This window comes from Leptopilina boulardi, unplaced genomic scaffold, assembly GCF_019393585.1.
Source record: "Leptopilina boulardi isolate dan_hultmark-lab unplaced genomic scaffold, ZJU_Lbou_2.1 LbouV2_303, whole genome shotgun sequence".
NCBI lineage: Eukaryota > Metazoa > Arthropoda > Insecta > Hymenoptera > Figitidae > Leptopilina > Leptopilina boulardi.
This window is the reverse complement of record NW_026137867.1, coordinates 157,767-180,939: the sequence shown is the minus strand read 5'-3', so window position 1 is coordinate 180,939 and position 23,173 is coordinate 157,767. Positions and strand designations below refer to the sequence as shown.

General features: G+C 29.1%; 1 protein-coding gene across 3 annotated transcripts in view; it reads left to right on the top strand.

The window, feature by feature from the left end:
* Positions 1-23,173, top strand: part of LOC127282960 (trichohyalin) — a 152,256-nt gene that overhangs the window by 36,190 nt on the left and 92,893 nt on the right. The gene's annotated exons all lie outside the window — the stretch shown is intronic.

Sequence of the window (23,173 nt, the reverse complement as noted above, 5' to 3'; positions counted from 1 at the left end):
GGAAAATATGCTAAAAAAAAATTTTATTTGATTCAAATACTTGATTATTATCAAATAAATCTTTACTTGAACCAAACAATTTCTGCATTTGAAACAAATACCACATGGAGAAAAATGGAAAAACGAATAAAGTAACTTTTAGTACTGTAAAAGTAAAACTGGAACTGTCCGAAATTTCTGACCATTTCTAGCAATTTTTACTCCAAAAATAGTAAAATTGACTATTCCAGGAGTGAATTTTACTATTTCTAGAGTAAAAATTACTAGACATGGGCAGAAAGTGCAGATAGTTCTGGTTTTACTTTTAAAGTAGTAAAAGTTACTTTATTAGTTTTTCCATTTTTTTTCCGTGCATTTAATTGTCCCATAATTATTTGATACAAATAAATATTTATTTGATAATAGTCATGTAATCAATTATTTGAATCAAATAAATTTTTTTTTCAGTGTGAGAAATTCTAAACGTTAGAAAAACTTTTATGAACTTAATACAGGATTTAATAAAATTTATTAATTAGGTAATCAAATACGTATTAGATAGAATTTCATTGCATAGAATTTCTTATTGATAGTTTTCATTTGTCCGAAATTTCAAATGAATTAGTAACATATATCAATATAGGAAATATAATTATTAATCCATATTTAATTGTTTTTAAAAATTTCTTTAGTAGTTTTGAAAGTTTTTCATTTATATTATATATTTGAAATGATTTTTCAAATCCTTATGCATAAAAATCTGGTTAATTCATGTTGAATAATTAAGTCCAGTGTGTAAAAGCAATGTATAATTTTTTTTTCCTAGAGGAAAATTTCACTTTCATTTAATGCGTTTGTACTTAAATTAATTTTTCCCGAGTTGATAATAACTCTCGGTAATTGCCAATTTAAATGAAGTATTAGGACGTTAATTGTTTAGCGTGAAAGGGGAAATTCTACATTGAATGCAATTATATGAGTATACCATACTACTTTCACTTGGAAAATGTTGATCAACGGGCGTGTATTTTTTTTTGAAACTGAAGAATTTGTCTATATACCTAAAAGTTTGGTTTAAAATAGAAATTCTGTTAAATATAAGAATTAAGTTAAATAGAAATTCTACATTAGTAGATTTGGTTAATTTAAAAATTTGGTTAGAAATTATATCGGGAAAAATTTTATTTCTAATCGATTACTTGACTATTATCAAAATAAATATTTACTTGAACCAAATAATTTTTATTTTTAAATTAACTGGACCAATAATTTTTATATAACAAATTTTAATTGAAAAAATTACCATTTAATTAAATAATAATTATTTAATACAAATAAATATTTTTGTAGGCCTCCATTCGATTTGAACTAATGTAACTAATGTAATGAAGAAAAATTTTTATCAGTAAACGTAATAATTGATCGTGAAACGTGTTTGGATGATGGTTACAATTTTCACACTGATCACGTTTCTCCCAATAATAGAGCCAGGAGTTTCATGATTTATTAAGTTCTATCAAAAGTTTGTTAACAAGTTTCAGGAATTGAAAAACTTTAAAAAATATTTTTGTCGTTTTAAAATGATTTTTTTCATTGTCAAAATAAATCCATAATTAGAAGATTCGTTATTGTTTTATGGTGTACACGATATAATAATTAACACATTTGAAAGGTGAAAAAGGCGCGCGTGTCCAATACCGGAAGTTTTGTTAACCAGCGTGTTATTAATTCAACTCTATGCTCTTTTAATTTGTATCCGTGTGTGTGTGTGTGTATGCATTAGTGAATAAGAAGAGATAACAGATTGCAGTTGTTTAACTTTTTCACGCTTTTCAAATGAAACGCGAGTCACGGCTCTTTTTTCCCCTTTCTAGAAATGGAAATTTTAGTAAAAGTATACCTTTTATGATGCTTTAGAAATATATTTTTAAATATTCGTGACAGATTACCGTTTTGAGAATAAAAGGAATTAAAAAAAAAATTATTCTTTTTTTCGATCGTTATAGAAAATTTTTGAGATATAAAAAAGAAATTTGTTTCTAAAAATGTATTTTATCTTGCTAAGTTTTATATGGGAATTAAAATATTAATTAATATTCAAAAATTAAAATACAAGCAGAAAATCTTTTTAAATTTGATGCACTTCATTAATTATAAAATTACAATGTCACGAAAAATAGTTGAGGAATTTTTAAAATAATATATTTTTTTAAATTTACATAAATATTTCATTAATATTATTCAAAAATAAGACAAACTGTTTAATTGATTTTTAGTGTTACGTCTCAAATATAAGAAATAACTTCAGAAATTATATTTTATTTTTATTTATTTCCGCTTCGGTGATTCAGGGTAATCCTGTTTCATTTACAGAGCAGAAGGCTCTGAACTAAGGGTACAGGTAAGAAAGAGAATAGAAATTTTTATGATTAAGTTACAATTTTATTTAGACAAATTTTTAGGGTTAAAATAGTTCGTTCTTATACGAGAGAGAGGGAATCTCAAACCAACCAATCCAGGAAATGAGTTCAGCATTCAACTGAAATAAGGAATGTAAGGGTTACCACAAATATACGACAAGTTTAGAAAGTTAGGAGTAAAAATATAAGACACTTACCTTAAAATTCAGTAGTAGATAAGTTTCAATAAAGAAAAGGACCACTGCTGTGTCCTTTGTTGACACAGGAAAAAGAGCTGGTACCAGCGTGAGTTATGACGTCCGGAAGGTTGACGGGCCCAGGTATAACCGCAGGTCCGGAGTTCTATTAGGCGTGACGAATGTCCGAATAATGAGTCTCTTCCAAATAAATAGATAATTGCCCAATGCAATAAGTAGTGATGATCCTCGTTTTATGTAGAGGGTATTGATGCTTGATTTTCACTTTGATATAAGAGAATTATGCACTTGTACTATAAGACGTCGACTGGCACCAAGAATGAGATTGATACGTATGAAGATAATTTGAGAACTAGTTGATGTTATACGTATGAAGAGGATCCCAGAACTGGTTGATGTTATACGTATAAAGAGGATCCCAGAACTGATCTCTCCATGAAAATGTAGCCCTTTTATACTGAGTTTTCGTAAGAGAATAGATAAAATTTTATTGTCCTACTATATATTTTCACCCTAATTTTGGAAGTCAAAGTTCAGTCCTTCTCTCTCAGTTGAACGTAAAAAGGGGGGTGTGAACCAGCTTCTTCAGGATACGAAAGTATGACTATGATTATTTGCAGCTGTACTCTTCTAATGTGGTGATACCACAGGGGTTCGTCACATAGGATAATTGGAAAGAGCGCATTTATTACATCGTTTGATTTTAGCACAGGGAAAATTAGAAAGGGATCATTTTGTTTTGTGGGGGTGTGAGCTCTTCTGGTATCATAAAAGATTTCTCGCTTCTATTTGTATGTATACAGAAATAGAAATACAGTAGATTGTCGTAGAAGGATACTAAACGCAGGGGTCTTTTATATATAAAAGAAAGATGTTTAGTTACACGAAAAAAAGGGGCGGAAATTGAACATTTAAGAGAAAAGTATTTAGAGGCGTAACAAAAACACGTGTGCTTGTCGCAGAGACATATAACTCGGTATTGATTAAAAGGATTCTTATAATTATGAATGTAAAAGTTACGGTGACGTGACACCTCCCCCCTTTAAAATTCGGAAATTAGAAATGAAATTGAATAATTTACGAATTCAGTTTTTGAGAAGAGTTAAGTTATTTGAGGGAAATGTCACTTACAATTTTGATTATATTATGTAAAGTTTTTAGACATCAATGTTTAAAAGACCTAAGAGAAAATACGTCATACACATAATATAGTTTCACACCTTATTCACACCAAGTTAAGATACAAGTTTATATATATTGAAAAATACATACGAATATTATTGTTAATGATTTCAAAGATTTTCACACATATCCCGTACTATCATTTTTGAGTTAATAGTCATACATGATTTAAAAATGATTTAATCATAGAGATTGGGATCTTATGTATAGAAGCATATACAAATTTGAAATACTTTCGTAAAAGCTCACAGAATTAGTAGAAGTAGTATATAAAAAGGAATTTTAATTATATTTATAAAGACACTCATACCATGTATTATACAAGATTTTAAGGATGCATTATTATTATTTGCTCTTTACACATTGGTTAATTTAGAATAAGATATAAATTTTCAATAAATAGTGCATACAGATAGATTACATTCTGATGATGACAGAGTTCAACTATTTTTTTTTCATACATAATTTATACTTTTGAAATGTTATATTATTCTGTTAAAGATTTTCATCCACATATATTTACGAAAAGGAGGAAGGCAGAAAAAAAAAATTTCTAACATTTTCCTTTCTGAACGCAGGTATAATTTTTGAAACAGATTTATATAAGCTTATACATCCCTCCCTCCTTTAAGAGAAAAACGAGAAGCATTCGAAGTTTTGACATGAATAGAATTTACAACATTGATTTAAAGAATTTTTGCTTTAATATTAATTAATTAGATAATTTTCGTTCTTTTTTTTTTTATTGTAACAATTTCTTGCTATATGATATTTTTCGAAACATTGCTCACAAGATAAGCTGCATTTGCTTAATTAAAATTTTCTTTTTTTTACTCTAAGTGTCGATATATTATAATCATATTGTTTACACACTCATTGTGACATTAGTTGCAATCCTTCCTTTTATCTTTATCAATAGAATTTTTTTTCAATTTTTGATTTCAATATAATCATTCCATGTTCTAAATGACATATTGATATTTTTTAATTCCTCGACTCCGGTAATTAATATATTGGTTTAGCAAACTAAATTCGATTGATAAATTCTTCATAACACGAATTGGAAAATTTATTTATTTTTACCATGCCCGTTCATATTACCTAAAGGAATATAAGATTCTATCAGGTAACATTGTTCTCATTTTCAAGACTACAAGTTTCTCTTCTTTTACTTTTTTAAAATAAATAATTTTTGAAATCGATGACATTTTTCAATTAGGCTTTTAGTTTACGAGATATTGACGATTTTATCTGGCATCTTTTATATAAATTTTCGAATATTTTGAATTTGGAAAAAAAAAAAAATTCAATCTCGATTTACATGTTTTAGATCTCAAAATTTCGTGTCACATTGTGGTAATCAAATTTCGGTATTGATACGAACTACAAGAAAATGAAGTTTAAGAATTTAAAAAAATTGATTTTTTTTTTTTTTTTTTTTTTTTTTTAATTTTTGAATATTTAAATTTAGGAAAAAAAAAACAAAATATTAATATGAAACTTTCTTATACGAAATATTTAAAAGAAAAAAAAAGTAAATTTTATAATGTAAAAATAGATCCTGGAAGAAAAATAGCAAATATTAATATAATGAATGTCCATAATATATTTTAATCACCTGAAACAGAAATATCTCTATATTATTATCAATTATTTAATGTCTCTTTTTTATTATATCTAAAAATTAAAATGTATGCTTAAGAAAATACTCCAGTTGTTTAATATAAAATTCGAGTAATCTGTATTTATTACAGATAATTATATATTTTTTATAATATTTATTTATTTTGTTACTGACAATGCCTTTTTTTATTTGTATTTTAATGCTTAAGAATATGCAAAACTGGATTATTTACTTTAATAAAAAAGTTAATTGTATAAATGGAGAATTATAATTATAAGAGCAAACAATAATGTTGCAAAAGCAAATTGTTTTGTTTATGTGTATTTAGTGAATATATTGAAGGATGTGTATTAAGATTTGAATTAATTCACTATTCTTGCTATATTTTATAGAAATGTTTAAATTAATTTTGGTTAGCATGATGAATATGAGACAAGCGAAGTCTGTTAATGTGTACAATTTTTGGTGATTTATTTATTTTAATTTTTATGTTTCCTTTACTCAATATTTCTAACACTTCATGTGGTCCTGTATATTGATTACCTAATTTTTTCGGTTTAGGACCTTGTAATAAAAATACACTATCTCCGATTTTAAAATTTTGAGGGTTAGCTTTACGATCATAGTAAGTTTTTGATTTTTCTTTAGATTCAATTAAATTTTTCTGCGCGAGAGATTGAATATCATGTAATTTTGTAACTAATTTTACTAAATAGTCATCATAAGTCTCGAGTTTTTCTTCTTCCAAAAGTGGTAAACTTGAAGGTAATCTTGGTAATCTACCGAAAACTAACTCATAGGGTGTACATTTAGTACCTTCATGGACGCTTGTATTATAAGAAAACATAGCTAATTCTAATAAATCATCCCATTGAGTATTTTTATTGATGAATTGTTTAAGATATTCTGCTAATACATGATGCGATCTTTCTAATGAACCATTTGATTGAGGGTGAAAAGAAGTAGTTTTAAATTGTCGAATACGAAATCGTTTTGCTAATCGCTTCATAAGATTGCTCAAAAAATTTGTACCTTGATCTGTTAAAACGCCTTTTGGAGAGCCAAAAGTACAAATGAATTTCTTTACAAAAGCATCAGCTATTGTACTGGCTTGTTGATTTGGTAAGGGGACAGCAATAGAATATTTTGTTAAGCAGTCTTGTATAGTTAAAATGCATTCATTTCCCGATTCTGTTGCTGGCAAAGGTCCTACTATATCCATAGAAATTTTTTCGAACGCGGTTCCTGGTGTATCAGTAATAACCATTGGGTTTTTAGTTTTTACTCGAACTAACTTTTTCAACTGACATTGTAAACATGCTTGAATATATTTCTGGATATCTAATTTCATATTTTCCCAAAAATATTTTTGCCGAATTCTATTATAGGTTTTCGTAACTCCCTTGTGACCGCCTATAGCAGAGGAATGTGCTTCTTCAATCAAAATTTGTCTTTGTTCATTTGTTGCATATTGAACATAACCTTTACAAATTATAACTTTAGTACAAGAATCTTGAAAAGTTTCTTTAAGAATTAATTCGATATCTTGCCAATTTACGTGATTAATGATTGTTGTTTTTGCAATACTAACTGATTTTAATTTTAATTTTTCTGTTAAATTTTTGAATGATTCAATTGTTAATTTGATATTATTTGTTATTTGAGTAAGACTTTCACTTGATTCTGTAGTAATTGGTAAAGCAATGTGTAAAAAATTTCCTTTTTTAATTTCTTTAGCTTCATTAATTAACAAATTTTTGAATTGAGGAAGTTCATTTTGTTTATTTAGACTTCGAGAACCATTATCTAAAGGGACACCTGTTGTAGATAAAAAGTACGCATAATTATCTTTCCGCATTCTTAACTGGTCTTTACATTCCACTACATTAGTACATAAGGGTCCATCAATTGATTTTTCTAATTCACCCACGTTTTGTTCGTTTAGAAAAGGGTCGAGGGGGAACTTAGGAGGGGGCTCGGCAGGAGGGCGTTGACATTCATGCTCATTATTGATTTTTCTTTGAGTTTGTTTTGAATTTGAAATTTCATTAGGAAAATATATTTCCTCTAAATCATCGGAATCACTTTCATATTCTTCTTCTATATATTCTTTACTTTTCGATTTCGCACTATCTTCAATAATTTCTTCATGAGGAAAATCTTCAACACTATCATCACTTGAACTTACATATTCTTCCGCACTAAAAGGTTGATAAAATTGATTTTGTTTAATATATTCTGGATCTGAATTTTCTTCTGAATCTTCACTTTCGCACTGATTATCTTCACTAATTTTACGCGTTTTTTGTTTAGAAATTGATCCTTTAGGCCTACCTCTTTTTCTTTTGATGAAATTTTCATCCTCATCAGTCATTAAATCTTCATTATAATTTATCTTTTGCAAATTTTCGCGATTTCTAAGATTTCGAACGGATTTTTGAATAATTTCTTGATTTCGCGGACTTTGAATAGATTTTGCATTTTTCACATTTTTCGAATTTCGCACATTGATTTCACTTCGCCTTAATTTAATTTCATCGATTTTATTACTAGAATTAGATTTCTTTGATTTAGAATTTTTCATTTCTTCACTTGAATTTTTCACTTTTTCACTTGATTTTTGACACGAACGTTGCACTTTTCCTTTTAAATTCTTGGAACTAGTAGCTTCTTCTCTTAATTTTTTCGATTTCCTTCTAGTCATCACTGCAATACATTTATCACTTTCAAGATTTATCGGATACTCTTCATTATTAATTTTTCCACAAAGTTTTTTAACTTTTTTATTTTTCGTACTCTCAGATATCAAACTTATTATTTTTTTAACAAGATTTAATTCATTATTCGTAGATACACTTTCAACATTTATTTTGTCAGTAAATTCTTCATTACAATAAACACCATCATCTTCGATTTCATCTGAATTTTCGTTTTCTTCATTGTCGTCTTCTTCTTCGTCATATTCTTCTTTTTCTTCTTCTTCGTATTCTGGGATGCAGCGATCAAATTTTTTCACATAAGTTACTGGATTTCGGGATAATGCATCCGCATTAACATTCATTTTTCCTGCCTTGTATAACATCTCAAAATCGTATTCAGCTAATTTTAATTTCCATCTTGTTACGCGAGAACAAGGATCACTTGATTTTTGAAACCATAATAATGGTTTATGATCGGTAACAATTTTAAATCTCCTACCATAGAGAAAATGTCTAAAATGTAAAACACAATATACAATCGCGAGGGCCTCTTTATTATAAGTGTCGTATTTTACTTCATGTTCGTTTAAAGATCTTGACGCATAAGCAATGGGTTTATCTTTACCAATTTCGCCTTGTGATAATATGCCGCCAATAGCATAACCGGATGCATCAGTTGTAAGTATAAAAGGTTTTTCAAAATCTGGTCTTTGTAGGAGTGGTTCTTCGCAAAGTTCATTTTTTAAAATTTCGAAAGCTACTTGTTGTTTATCTGTCCATTGAAAAGTTACGTCCTTTTTTAAAAGTTGCGTCAAAGGACCTGATTTTTTTGAAAAATTATTAATGAATCTTCGATAATAACCGGCAAGACCTAAGAATTGTTTTATATTTTTTACGTTTTTGGGAACTGGAAAATTTTTAACAGCAATTATCTTTTTCGGATCAGGTCGGACTCCATTTTTATCGATTATGTGTCCAAGATAAACTACTTCGGGTCTGAGAAATTCGCATTTATCTGGTTGCAATTTTAAATTCGCGTTACACAGTCGAGACATAAAATTATCAAATTTTTCTTGATGTTCTTCAAGAGTATTTGCAAAAATTACTACATCATCAAGGTATACAAATAAATCTGTACCAATAAGACCGGATAGACAACAATTCATTAATCTTTGAAAACAACTTGGCGCGTTCTTTAAACCGAAAGGCATACGGTCAAATTCATAATGACCATATGGGGTTGAAAAGGCTGTTTTGTGAGAATCTTTTGGGCTCATTTTAATTTGATGAAAACCGGAAGCTAAGTCAAACACAGAGAAGTATTGCGCATTTCCAAGGGTCTCGAGCACTTCGTTTATATTCGGTAGGGGAAAAAAGTCGGTTATTGTTTTTTCATTTAATTTGCGAAAGTCTAATACCATTCGCCATTTTTTATTTCCATGACTGTCATTTTTCTTAGGCACGATCCATACTGGTGTATTATATGGGGATTGAGAAGGTTTGATTATTTTATTTTTTAAAAGTTCACTTGTTTGTCTTAAAAGTTCTTCTTTATGCACTGGGGGAAATCTGTATTGTCGCGTAAATACTGGTTCGTCGTCTTTAGTAGGGATGTTATGTTGGAGAACATTGGTAGCTGTTAAATATTCACCTGGTAAATGAAATCTTTCAGAATATTCCACGATTAATGCTTCTACATGTTTTAATTCATCTGGTTTTAAATGATCTAAACGAAGTGAATCTAATATTTTTTCAATTCTTTCTTTACCCGTAATATTATAAAATCCAAATTGCTTATCGCACAAGGTTTCTGAATATACAAAATTGTCAAATAATTTTTCCGCGGTGTTATTTTCAATATTTATTTTATTATTTTTAATTTGATTTGAATCAGAGGAGTTATTAAAAACTTCGTCATATTCTTGTAACATTACTTTCGGAATTTGTATTTTTACTGAATTTGATAGTGTATTTGCTGCTTTTACGTATGCTTTACCATTATTATTTGTGACTATAGCGTTTCCTATGTAAACTCCAGGTTCAGTATTTAAAAGTGGAACATATCCTTCTTTTAAATTAGAATTTTCAACAAATAAAAATATGTCAGATATTGATCGAGGTGGGAGAGTAATAAAATTTCTTGATGCGAAATAGAACATTTTTCCTTTAACTTCTAAACATTTTTCAGCATAATTAATTTTGACATTATTATCTGTAAAATATTCTGATCCTAAAACTCCATCTTCTTCTATGGGAACTTCATTAGGTATTATGTTAAAAGTTGTGGGATAACCGAAAATATTTAATTTTGTTTGTCCTAATGTGTGTACTGGGTGTTCATTTATACCTGTTAATTGAATTTTCTTTAATTTATTTAAAGTCATTGTAGAATCAAGCATTTTTTCTTTTAAAAGATTTAATCCTGCTCCTGTATCAATCATTAAATGAAGTGGTTTAGAAACTGTATTAACATAAATAGATGGTATCATATTTCCTTTAGTACAATTGATTTGAATGGTTTCTAAATGTTCAGATATTTGCTTTTTAGGCACGCTTTTTCTTTTAGCACCTGTCCCATCGTACCTGATATGGGAAGGTATTATTCGTTTCCCTGGTTCATAAAAGTGGATGATCGATACTGTTGACCTTGATTATAATTATTATATTCTCTTTTTCTGCAATTTTTAATAACATGCCCACGATTTTTGCAATATTTACAAGTAACATTAAAAAATCTGTTTTGTTGATTAGTACGAAAATCATTTTTATTTGGAAATTGTGAGTTTGTTTTATTATGTAAATTTTGGGGAAAACCCGAGAATCGTAATTGTAAAGGGGAATGCTTTTGTTCACTAAACGAGGGGGACATCCCTCTTCTTAGATAATAGACAGGTGGTCTCTGCTTCATGCGGAATACGGAGCGCTGGTACCTATGCTGTGATGAGTATTGATTTTTTTCTGACCTACGACAAGTGCGTGAAGTATGTCCTTCTACATTACAATTTTGACATACTACTATATCTGCACTAGCAAATGTAATTTTTGCATTATTTGGCCTACAAGAATTTTCTTTTCTAAGCTCTACAACCGCATTTAATTTTCGTTCTGCCTCTAATGCTTTGTTTGTTGTTTCTTTTAAAGTTATGCAATCTGGAATTCGAATTTCTAATTCTGGACGTAGTCCTCGACGAAAACAGGTCATTATATCTACTTCTAAAGTTTCTAACATCGTTTTGGATAATTTACCGTCTTTACTCGATAATCTGTATGAGTCAAAAATCTGATCCGATAATTCTTTTACTCGATTCGCATACGATATGACACTTTCATTTTCCTTCATAAAAATATTTCCTAACTCTCCTTGCAATTGATAGATACTTTTATTTGGTAAATATATCTTCTTTAAATGAGCTTCTAACTCCAAAATTGTTTTAAAAATATTTCCCGATATTGATTTTCTAACTTCTCCTATTAACTTTCCACGAATTAATTTTACTAAATTTTCCTCCACTTGGGATGAATCTGGCAACATTAATTTTGCTTCATGGCAACCTTCTATAAATGAAACTACTGGAATATTTTTTCCATCGAACACAGGCACTAATTCTAACGCGTCGCGAAGAGATACTTGTTGATTATTAGGTAACGACATAACTAAGCTTTTTATTTCACTTTTGTATCACTTTCATTTAGAATTTTGATTTGTGTTTATGAGTGTAAATAAAAAAAAATTAATAAAGGAATTTCTAGATTTGTTGGTTCAAGAATATTTTTCTCTCTCATTTATATATTTGAAATTATTTAAGGAAAAATGATTTTTTTTTTAATTTCTCTTTTTTTTATCACAACAAATGATGCACAAAAAATTATACTGTTAATGCATCGATTTTTATATTATTAGTTTAAATTCTCTTTTTTGTTCACAACGGACAATACACCAAAAATTATATTTTTAGTGCATAGATTTTAAATTTATATTCTCTTTCCTGTTCCCGGCCGATGCACCAAAAATAATATTTCCTCTGTTACGTCTCAAATATAAGAAATAACTTCAGAAATTATATTTTATTTTTATTTATTTCCGCTTCGGTGATTCAGGGTAATCCTGTTTCATTTACAGAGCAGAAGGCTCTGAACTAAGGGTACAGGTAAGAAAGAGAATAGAAATTTTTATGATTAAGTTACAATTTTATTTAGACAAATTTTTAGGGTTAAAATAGTTCGTTCTTATACGAGAGAGAGGGAATCTCAAACCAACCAATCCAGGAAATGAGTTCAGCATTCAACTGAAATAAGGAATGTAAGGGTTACCACAAATATACGACAAGTTTAGAAAGTTAGGAGTAAAAATATAAGACACTTACCTTAAAATTCAGTAGTAGATAAGTTTCAATAAAGAAAAGGACCACTGCTGTGTCCTTTGTTGACACAGGAAAAAGAGCTGGTACCAGCGTGAGTTATGACGTCCGGAAGGTTGACGGGCCCAGGTATAACCGCAGGTCCGGAGTTCTATTAGGCGTGACGAATGTCCGAATAATGAGTCTCTTCCAAATAAATAGACAATTGCCCAATGCAATAAGTAGTGATGATCCTCGTTTTATGTAGAGGGTATTGATGCTTGATTTTCACTTTGATATAAGAGAATTATGCACTTGTACTATAAGACGTCGACTGGCACCAAGAATGAGATTGATACGTATGAAGATAATTTGAGAACTAGTTGATGTTATACGTATGAAGAGGATCCCAGAACTGGTTGATGTTATACGTATAAAGAGGATCCCAGAACTGATCTCTCCATGAAAATGTAGCCCTTTTATACTGAGTTTTCGTAAGAGAATAGATAAAATTTTATTGTCCTACTATATATTTTCACCCTAATTTTGGAAGTCAAAGTTCAGTCCTTCTCTCTCAGTTGAACGTAAAAAGGGGGGTGTGAACCAGCTTCTTCAGGATACGAAAGTATGACTATGATTATTTGCAGCTGTACTCTTCTAATGTGGTGATACCACAGGGGTTCGTCACATAGGATAATTGGAAAGAGCGCATTTATTACATCGTTTGATTTTAGCACAGGGAAAATTAGAAAGGGATCATTTTGTTTTGTGGGGGTGTGAGCTCTTCTGGTATCATAAAAGATTTCTCGCTTCTATTTGTATGTATACAGAAATAGAAATACAGTAGATTGTCGTAGAAGGATACTAAACGCAGGGGTCTTTTATATATAAAAGAAAGATGTTTAGTTACACGAAAAAAAGGGGCGGAAATTGAACATTTAAGAGAAAAGTATTTAGAGGCGTAACAAAAACACGTGTGCTTGTCGCAGAGACATATAACTCGGTATTGATTAAAAGGATTCTTATAATTATGAATGTAAAAGTTACGGTGACGTGACATTAGAAACAAATTTTTTCAAAAGAATTTATTGATGTGTCAATAATTTTTGATGGGAAAATACCTTTTTTATGGTTCCATATTTTTTTTACGAGTTTGTTTTTATGTCTGTTTTTTTTCTCGTAGAAAAAAGGAATTAATATATATATAAAATAAAGCGGGAAATTGTCTTAATTTTGCTATTGTTGAGCGATGAAGATGGGATTTTAAACGTTGTAGAGTATTAAGTGTATATAGGATAGAATGAAAGAATATAAATATAAAGAGCAATGGAAGATGACGATGAAGGAGAGGGCTGGAAATTGATGGAGTTAAATTAACGGTGTACTCATCCGAATGGAGGCCATCGTCCGATCGACTCTCGCGCTCTCTCGAGGTCCCTTATATTCCAGCATCCATTGTCCAAAGTGGGACAACGAACCTTCCTCAAGTCGTCGCGTCGCGTATCAAGCGAGAGAGAAAAGAATTTTCATTCCGAGACTCGATTAGATTATTCTAGAATCGAATTTCTCCTGCGTTCAAAGCGGGTCGATTAGAGGTTCAATTAAACATTTTTCGCCTATTTTTTTTTTTTTTTTTAAATTTTTTTTTTTAAGAAATAACAATGACCTACTTTTGTAACTGCATTTTATCGCGCCTTTTTTTGACACCTAAAAAACAGTAATTAATTATTATTCGAAAACCTGTTAACAGCTTATGATAGTATCAATGAAATTGAATTATAAAAGGTGAGGCTGAAATTTTGAATAATAAGGTTTGAAAAATGACAGAAAATTTAATTGGTAGTTTGAATATAATTCAAAATTAATTGGAATCGAGATAAATTTTTATTTTTATCTCAGTAGTTTGTGCTGTATCATTAATGTTTTTTCCAATTAAAAATTATTCTTGAAATGATTGGTCCAAGAGATGGGGGATTAGTTAAATCAATTTCGATTCCATAAATAGTAATTTCAGAGATAATTAAAATTAGTATTTTTGAAAGAATAATATAAATTATATATTGTTAATTGAAAAGGAAAATTTTTTTCTAATCTAGAAAAATTTTTTTGTTCAACAAAAATTTCTTTTAATTGAATTTTAATTTTCTTCTAATTCTCTTCATGGCAAAGTTTTTTTTCATCATTATTATTTTTAACATTAAATTATAAAAAAATTTATATTAATATTAATCTTGAAATTATAACAAGATACTTATTTCGTTAAAAATTACTATTTTACTCGAATGTATTTTTTTTTTTTTTTTACAAATAAAAATAGAGTTATGCAATTTTTTCATGATTTAGTCAGAATGATATAAATAAGAATTACAACTTTATTTTTGTTCAGTTAATTCTAAAAATTATTCTCTGTTGATTGCATATGTAGTAATGAAAACATACAGAAGCAATGTTTTTCATATATAAAAATAAAATCATATTTGCATTAGGAAGATATTCAATAAAGATTAGTTTTGCTCATGCGTGAGGATAGTAATTAAATTTTTTAACATGGTGGGAAAAATTCCAATTCCACATCTTTTTTTTTTGTATACTATTCGTTTATGAAAAATTCAATATATTTCTGTGTTTAATGAATTTTTAAAATCGCATTTAACATATAGGATTAAATATAAAAATTAATTGATTTTATAAAATAATATTTCAATCACGATTATAAAATTTGAATGTTACATCATAGAAGTTGTGTATATATAATCAGTTTATTTTCGCAGAGTATGCCTCATTCTCATGTTTTGCTCTCGCGCAAGTTAGAGAAATCCTATGAATAATGACATTAAATAAATGTCGTTTAACGCATTAATTATTCCGCATCAAAAGTTACTCTTTCCTTCGCATCGTTTCAGTTAGGTATATATATATATTTATTATTACACGCGTACACTCCGTGAAATTAGAGATGTCAGTTTCGCTAATGAATTTTGATCCTAATTAAAACGGGTTCGAGTGCGCGACACGGACGTTAATTTGTAAAGTTAACTGAGAGGGGAAGCAACGCGTCTCAACGTATATGGTATAGCAGGAAAAACGTAGGAGGTAAAGGGCCTTTGAGGGGCGAGGGGGGGGAGGGAGGAAAGTGCGGTATGCACAGTGCATTGAACGAAATAACCTACTGCGAGAGGCAAGGCGTGCTATGCATGCCAAAGAGAGGGAGAGGAATATATAAACGCCAAACACCATGAAGTGCAGATTCCCGTATAGAACGACTTGTGAAAGACGCGAGAAAAGAGTGAGAGAGAAAAAGAGAGAGAGAGAGGGGGGATTGATAGGAGCTTGGATTACCGTTAGAACCAAGGAAAGTCGACGCCTTGGTACCGAACCGGTCGAATTTTTGGAGAACGTCTTTTTTTTCACCTTTCTGGCACACACACTAACGGGCCTCATGACCATATTTTCCTTAATTATACTATAAACCTTTTTTTCTTATCATTAAAACTTCGCCACTTTTTTTTTTATTTCATTTTTTTTTGTTGTTGTAATAAACACTTGTTTGAAGCCTTTAAACACGTTTTCTACTAATCATTTAGATCCTGTATGAGCTGTAAACGAGAGCATCGTATATACACATGCGGAAAATGTTTACATACTCGAATTTTAACGATCTGTGTTACAGCGTTGTAAAATGGGACGAATTTCTTATTTTCATGAATTTTTAATTAACAGAAATGATGTTTTAGATGTCAATATAAAATTTTAATATATGCATTACATGAAATGAAATTGAGTTTCTAATTAAAATAAATTTTTTATTTCATTGAATTTATGTAGCTGAATAGTAGAAATTTTTATTTAGCCGAATTTTTCAGAATATTAAGTTCAATTTTTCTTAAGCTGAATTTTCAATTAACAACGTTTTTATATTTAGTCGAGTTTCATTGAGCAGAATTGCAGTTTAGAAAAATGTTATTTAGCCAAATTTATCTGTACCAGAATTTCATTAGGCAGAATTTCCGTTTCCGAATTTTTACTTAACTGAATTTTCAGAACATAATTATATTAAGTCTAATTTTCATTAAGCTGAATTTCTAATAACCAACATTTTTATATTTAGCCAAATTAATATGTACCAGAATTTTATTAAGCACAATTAAATTTCATTACGTCTCTATTCGTTCTAATTATTATTTAGCCAAAATTTGGTAGAATTTTTGCAGATGTGTAAATTATTCTCATACCTGTAAAATTTTGACAAATGAAAATTTCGGTCTAATAATAATTTAGAATTCAAAATTTTCGGCTAAAAATTATTTTCTCTTTTAAATGTGAATTTTTATGTTTTATTAATTCTTTATTTTATTATTTTATTAAATATTAATTAACGATTGTATTTGTAAATGCATACTTTTACAATTGTTACAATGTTTCAATATATGTGTAAAATTTGTGAAATTTGAATCCTCTGTTTATATCGAGCAATAATTTATATATAATAATTTTAAAAGCTCTTGATTTTCTATAGTATTTGGGAAAACAGAATGGTATATATAAGTATTTGCGTATATGAATTTTCATAAATGAAAAGCTGAATATTTTACATAAATTATGTATTTACTGATATAAATTCAATGTACAAGAGTGATAATAACTTTTCATTGTAAATTTAATTTTTAAATGTTATGTATTTTATATTCCAGTATCATATATGTAACTTTTATTATCATTCCAATTTTCACGCTAAATATTAATATATCTATATTTTCACGTTTTGGGCGTATATATATATATATATATATATATATATATATATATATATATATATATATATATATATATATATATATATATATATATAGAGAGAGAGAGAGAGAGAGAGAGAGAGAGAGAGAGAGAGAGAGAGAGAGAGAGAGAGAGAGAGAGAGAGAGAGAGAGAGAGAGAGAGAGAGAGAGAGAGAGAGAGAGAGAGAGAGAGAGAGAGAGAGAGAGAGAGAGAGAGAGAGAGAGAGAGAGAGAGAGAGAGAGAGAGAGAGAGAGAGAGAGAGAGAGAGAGAGAGAGAGAGAGAGAGAGAGAGATTTTAATCTCCCCACATACGATTAAATTCTAGAGTTTAACTGTTACTGAATTTAGAATTTGATATACGACTGGGTTGAAAGTTCAAGTTTATAAAATCGCATTTTACCAGAAAATGGTAAAATGCTGTTTTATTGTTGAAATTTAATTGGCAATAATAATTTCCTACTTCAAATTAATTGAAACATATTTTACTTTTATTGTATTATTATTTTAAAAAGTAAAATATTTTTTCTTTATATTTCAAAATAGCAATTATCAAATAATAATAATTATAATGATATTATTTGATGTAGTAATTAATTAATTTATGTTGTGATTAAATTGAATTCGTTATTATAATTAGGAATTAGGATAAAATTTTTAAAAGAGGTATTTGACAAAGGTTCATTTGCTCACGGGATAATTATTTTATTAAAGTGTAATCTTGTATTTAGGCATTGTTTGGCGTCAATTTTCAAACAGATTTACGTAATGAGCATTTCCTGTCTGAAAACAATGCTGCAATCTGAGCATTAATTAATGAGTGACGTTCAAGTACTGTCGTTATTTAACTGTAAAATTCGCCCTTTGAATTTTATATTAGTGAAAAAAAAAACAAGAAAAATAATCATTGGTTTTCATTTAGCGTTTTATATGTTTTATATCTCTTAAAAATTGTTTTCATTATGTTGGTAATTTTGGACCGTTTTAGGGGAACTGTAATTAAGATTTCAATAAATATTTCAATTTACAGGAGAATTAATTTAATTTTCTAATTTAATTTCAATTTTGGAATTATAAGAGAAAAATTAATATTTAAAAAAAAAATGAAAATGTAACTTGCGTATACGAAATTCATTCAGCAATACCGTTAGTTGACATTCATTGGATTTCATCTTGAGTTTTCTGCTCTACCGGCATAGTCCAATGTCAGATGAATATAAGGATATTTTTTTTCTATTCTTTTTTTTCACAACTCTTCGTTTTTGTTTGTTTTTTTTTTTTTAATCAATCATATAAGCCATTGATCCATGGGTGCGGACTGCAACGGAATCTGTTCCGCTAAATTTGCTTCATCCTGTCCAACTGATCTGAACGATTATCTAACGATAACCTTCAAGAAAGTTTGCATGAGGAAAATTTTCCTCATCTATCTTTATGGTTTTCTTTTTTCATTTTTACTCTACTCTGATGGTAAATTGTATCGTTCAGGAATCTCTTGTTAATATCGTTTTTAAATAGTTCTTTGAGTACAAGAGAGAGAGAGAGAGAGAGGAAATTACAATATTTTTTTTTATTAATCGTGAAATAGCAGGAATGCAGTTTCTGTGGAAACTAGAAGATAATGTTAGATTATATCAAAAATTCCTTGAGTGCAGTTATATATATATATATATATATATCCCTTTTATAATTGTATGATTGATGTAATTTTTTCACTTTAAATCGCTATCTTGGAGATCTTGGAAAGATGTCAATTATAGCTGTGATATTTTTTTCAAAATATAGTAGTACTACTATTCCAAGATTCTTATTATTATTAGGTTCTTACACTTTATCTCTGTGCAGTTATAGAAAACCATATTTTTGTCGTAATTTCTAGTTTCTCCGGAAATATTCCTTTGATCTTTTACGTTTTTTATTGGCCTATCTTAAGAAGTTCTTTATCACTGATTTTTCTTATTCAAGTGTCTCATGATTATTATTTGGCGTTATCTCTCAATTCCCTTTGTTCTTCATTTTATTATTTTTTTGAGATATTAAAAAAAAGGTTTTTTTTTTTACATAGTTTTCTCTTTTATTTCTTTTCTTTTATTAGAAGAAAAAGAAAAAAATGTTTCAGTTTTACAAGATGTGTGTTATTATATCTAGAATGTTATTAAAGTTTACGATATTAAAATAATAAAATAAATATAGAAATATGATGAATAAAGTAGAATCTGTTATTAAGTAGACGGTCACTTGAATCTTTTATACAGGGTGTCCCATTTTAATCTATCAGGCGAAATAACTTTTAATCAGTTGATTTTACAAAAAAATGTTTCAGATAAAAGTTGTTGTGCTCAGAGGGGGACATCCAGTGGTAAACTTGAATTTGACCTAAATGACCTAATTTAGGTCATTTCAAGGTCAATTCATTTTTTTTAAATGGAACCACCTACTTTTTATGCCGGAAATCGATAGAGCAGGAAATTCCACGTCGAAATCGTTGATGCACTTTTTTTCGATAGGTCGATCTATTTAGGACAAATAGGTCATTTAATTTTTATTGTATTAGTGGGAATAACTTTAAACTAATTAATTTCACAAAAACATGTTTCAGTCAAAAGTGGTTGTGGTTAAAGGGGAATATTCAGTGATGACCTTGAATTTGTCCTAAAAGACCTTAATTAGGTCATTTCAATATCAACTAATTTTTTTAATGGAACCATCTACTTTTCATGTTATAAATTGGAAGAGCATGAAATTTCACGTTAAAATCGTCAAAGTACTTTTTTCGACAGGTCAACCTATTCAAGTTAAATAGGTCATAATCAATTTGACCTACAAGGCCTTGGTTAGGTCTAGTCTAGGTCAAATAATTTTTCATGAAGAAAGATCAAGTTCTTATGCAAGGAATCGTCAGGGCAAGAATTTTTATGTAAAAAACACTAATGTCATGTTTTTAGGTCAAATAGGTCATATTTAATTTCTTATTAAACTGTATTTTGTATTAAAAACATTTTATGCAGCTCTTGGCTAGTTTTTAGAAAACTACTCAGAACTCACCACGTGAAGGTGGCTGCACATCGAGTTCCACCTCCTCCTCACCCAACCGACCTACCTTAACGAAAGAGTTTTTTTGTATTTTATTTTTTAATTTTTTTTTAAGTTTTTCTATTTAATAAAAATGTTACTCTCTAAATCTAAATTAGTAAAAATGTTTACTAATTTGAATTAGTGACTCACTTTTTGCTTGTGAATTAGTAAAATTTAACCAATTCAGAAGCAAAAAGTGAGTCACTAATTCAAATTAGTAAACATTTTTACTAATTCAGATTTAGCGAGTAAATTTTAAAATAAATTAATAAATTAATAAAAGAAAAATCCACAGATGCACTAAAAAATAGGATCATGCTTTTACGTTTTTGAGTTCTGTAGTGCGACTCAGCTTTGAAGACTGCTGCAAGCAGAATCTGAGGCGTACTAAAAGCCTCAGAAAAGTTCACAGTGGACCTCAAAACTGATTCGTGCTACAGGACTCGAAAAAGTAACGTCATGCGCCTTCTTTTTTTAGAGCACTTATAAATTAATGCTTAAACCATAGTTTAAGCATTAATTTATAAGTGCTCGAATGCCTCACCGTTAACCTGAATGCAGGAATCAAGTCTGCTTCTCAACGATGCTCTGACACGTTGGAGAATGTCGGGCGTTACTTGGGCAAATGCTCTGTGAATTCTCTCTTTCATATCTTCTACTGTTGTTGGCTCCTTGGAATACACCAAATCTTTAACATAACCCCAGAGGAAAAAATCCAATGGGGTCAAATCTGGTGACCTTGGAGGCCAAATTTGAACGGGACTTGACAAACCAATCCACCTGTTTGGGTATTCCTCATTTAGAAAGACTGTCACAATTCTAGCACGATGAGGAGGTGCTCCATCTTGTTCAAGCCATAATCTTAAACGGATATTTAAAGGAACATTTTCCAATAACCTGGGCAATTCGTTTTGTAAAAAATCTTTATACTTTTGACCATTTAAATGCCCGTCAAAGAAAAATTATTTGACCTAGACTAGACCTAACCAAGGCCTTGTAGGTCAAATTGATTATGACCTATTTAACTTGAATAGGTTGACCTGTCGAAAAAAGTACTTTGACGATTTTAACGTGAAATTTCATGCTCTTCCAATTTATAACATGAAAAGTAGATGGTTCCATTAAAAAAATTAGTTGATATTGAAATGACCTAATTAAGGTCTTTTAGGACAAATTCAAGGTCATCACTGAATATTCCCCTTTAACCACAACCACTTTTGACTGAAACATGTTTTTGTGAAATTAATTAGTTTAAAGTTATTCCCACTAATACAATAAAAATTAAATGACCTATTTGTCCTAAATAGATCGACCTATCGAAAAAAAGTGCATCAACGATTTCGACGTGGAATTTCCTGCTCTATCGATTTCCGGCATAAAAAGTAGGTGGTTCCATTTAAAAAAAATGAATTGACCTTGAAATGACCTAAATTAGGTCATTTAGGTCAAATTCAAGTTTACCACTGGATGTCCCCCTCTGAGCACAACAACTTTTGTCTGAAACATTTTTTTGTAAAATCAACTGATTAAAAGTTATTTCGCCTGATAGATTAAAATGGGACACCCTGTACAGTATTTTTCATGATTCTTATCGTGATTTGTTAGTCAACCAGTTTTCGAGCAAGTTTTTCTTTTATTCATCAGTGAATCGATTTTCTTATAATTTGTAATGGAATTATTTTTAGAAGACTCGTGTAAAAGCATCAATGACAGATTTTTTTTATTTATTTAATTAAATCAATTATTTTTCATCAAGACGATCGCTCTAATGATAATTGGATTGTTATTTTTAATGTAAATTCTAGATGAAAAACAAATTGGTGGCAAAAGTGTCGTAAATGATTGAGCAAAGAACGATTTAATTGGAATCAGATTCTAATTGGAAGCTTATATCAATGTGCAATTGTATTCGAGATTTCGAATATATAAATTAAATTTGATGGAATATTAAACAACAAAATTTTACCCAGTTTACAAATTTGTAATAATTTTTTTTTTTACTTCGAAATTAGTGACGTTTTTCTGTATAAATTAGTTAATTAGTAAAAAGTTAACTAATTTTTTTTTTTAGTTACTTTTACTAATATTTTTTGATTAGTTGAGAACTATTTAAATTGCTTGATCAATATATTCAGTGAATATCTAAATAGTAAATTTAATAAACCATAATTTCTTATACAATTATTATTGCTGTATAATTAAAGGCTATAATAATTAACATCTTGTATAATGAAATCATGTTATAATAATTATAAAGTATTTACGATTAGATGTAATTTTTAAGAAGAAAAAAAAATATGATAGGGTAATAGGAAAAAAAAAAACGAGAGTTAAGAAATAATGTTTAAATCATCGGTACATGAGATGCAGTTGTCGTAATCAGTAGCATCTAGAATCGATGATTGAACCCTGGGGCTAAGATAGAACGAGACAAGTGGAATCATCAATATAGACGTGGGACTGGTTTTTCTCAGAGGTCCAATCTCAATTTAAATCTCGCGTTTACTGAAACACTGCGAAGGAGGAAAAGGAGGAGTACTTGCATATATTTACTATAGCCTCTGCGAAAAACTATTCAGCTCTCATCTTGTGAAAAAAAAAAAAGAGAGAGAGAGAGAGAGAGAGAGAGAGAGAGAGAGAGAGAGAGAGAGAGAGAGAGAGAGAGAGAGAGAGAGAGAGAACGCTCTAATGGATTCAAACTATTGGGTTTCTAAGTACAGCAAATTGCACGTTTCTTCGTAAACGTCACTTTACTTTATCTCTTAGTATTCGTGAATGTTTATCTTCATTTTTACATTTAATATCATCGCGATTGTTTGGACCCATCTTTAAAAGAGCCAAGCGGGAGTATAATCGAGGTCGTGATGATGCTTTCTTATTATTATTTTT